General features: G+C 38.8%; 1 protein-coding gene across 1 annotated transcript in view; it reads right to left on the bottom strand.

Moving 5' to 3' along the window:
- Positions 1-1,984, bottom strand: part of LOC106463671 — a 35,992-nt gene that overhangs the window by 13,691 nt on the left and 20,317 nt on the right. The gene's annotated exons all lie outside the window — the stretch shown is intronic.

Genomic DNA, 1,984 nt, shown 5'->3' with positions numbered 1-1,984 from the left:
CTTGGATCCCAAGCAGTTGCTATGGTTACATATAGTCAGATCCTGCATTTAGATCGAACTTGAACATTCCAAATAAGTTCCTTAATAGTCCATCAAATATCTGGAGTAACCTCGTAAGATATTCAATATCATCATTATCTTTCCTTCATCCGAAATCTAAGTTATGATATCTAGCATTCTTATGTTTGGGCCCCGGCATGGCCTGGTGGTCAAGGCGTTCGACTTGCAATCTGAAGGTCGCGGGTTCAAAACCCCTTCAGCTGTGAGAGTGTTATCATGTGACGGTCAATCCCACTATTCGTTGGTAAAAGAGTAGCCCAAAAGTTGGCGGTGGGTGGTGATGACTAGCTGCCTTCTCTCTAGTCTTACACTGCTAAATTAGGGACGGCTAGCGCAGATAGCCCTCGTGTAGCTTTGCGCGAAATTCAAAACAAACAAACAATACACCCATATCAGCCGTCTCTACTATATATTTACTTCAAGTGGGTTCCTCGTCATCATGATTCTCATACTATGATCACTTGGTCAGAAATCAAAAGTTAATTCGTAAAAACAGTAGACTTTATCTTTCCTCCTGGTGCACAAAAATACCAACAAAGACCAGTACGTGTAATACCACAAGCAGGAAACGAGTCAAAACTGTTGTTCAGGGGGGGGAAAAAAAGTAATTGGGGGCCCTCGTTTAGATACAAAATAAATCGAGAACAATGACAAGACAAAGACCTCATCTACCCTTGACCAGAAGAAAGAAAATATACCTTCACACTAGGTGGCGACAGACCTAATTTCGTAGGTAAGTCTTGGATGACGTAACGAACCGCGCGAGAGTGCTAGAATAATGCTCCACGTAGTTCTTCAGGAATGTGTTGATATGGGCGCGTGTGATTAATCCTCATTTACAGTATTATGTAGCACGGTATGAGGTCAGCCCAGAGCAGGGGATAGTAAGCAAGAAATCTAGACTCCTAGCGTCTGGAATTGAAACTACCTGTTACGCCTAGAATTGGGTACTTAATGAATGTGTTTACTGCTACGAGCGAGTGTGAGGTAAAATAATAATATTTATGATCACGTATATATAGTGAATGAATGCTGAAGCTGAACTGGTAAACTTCAAATTCACGTGTTTAACAATTTGGCAGTCGCAAGAATATATAACATATTAACGTGTCTTCGTTTTCTGTGATTTATAAGATAACATTAGAAATTCCAACTGAACACTTCAAACAGAAAATAAAAACCAATATTAAATATAGGTATTTTATCTAGCATGCACGATCTCACTATAAGTAACCATAGCAACTGCTTGGGACCGAATGTTCAAGTTCGATCTAAATGCAGGATCTATATATATGTAACCATAGCAACTGCTCGGGATCCGGAATTGTATACATGAATCTGAGTGCGATTGTACTTTTGTTAACTGATCAATAAATACTCAAGTTCAACAGAAAAAATAATCCAGAATTGAAGCAACTTTGGTGATATTAGATACGTCACCGGTTATAACTGATAGTAGCATTCGCCCGTGTATACTATCTGCAGTGTATATCTGAGGGAATCTTTATAAAAATATGTTAAATACGATTTCATTAATTAGTAACTCAATAACGAAACCTAACACCTTAACGTAGACTCTGTCTTAGTCTGATACTACCGTGTCTCCAAATAGTTGATGAAAATGTCCGAGATCATTTGTCGAGTTGCTGCTGACCAATTGATACAAGGGATGTACCTATCACGTAAGCGATGTTAGCCATTACCATGGCTAGTTGTTAATCTCGATGTTGGTTTGGTCCTTGTTGCTTCTAATAAATTACGTGACAGTTTGTCGATATCCATGTTACTTAGTTACGTGACAGTTTGTCAATATCCATGTTACTTTGTTACGTGACAGTTTTCATATCCATGTTACTTAGTTACGTGACAGTTTGTCGATATCCATGTTACTTAGTTACGTGACAGTTTGTCAATATCCATGTTA

Source organism: Limulus polyphemus, unplaced genomic scaffold (assembly GCF_000517525.1).
Source record: "Limulus polyphemus unplaced genomic scaffold, Limulus_polyphemus-2.1.2 Scaffold1458, whole genome shotgun sequence".
NCBI classification, from domain to species: domain Eukaryota; kingdom Metazoa; phylum Arthropoda; class Merostomata; order Xiphosura; family Limulidae; genus Limulus; species Limulus polyphemus.
This window is presented reverse-complemented; position numbering and strand designations above follow the sequence as displayed.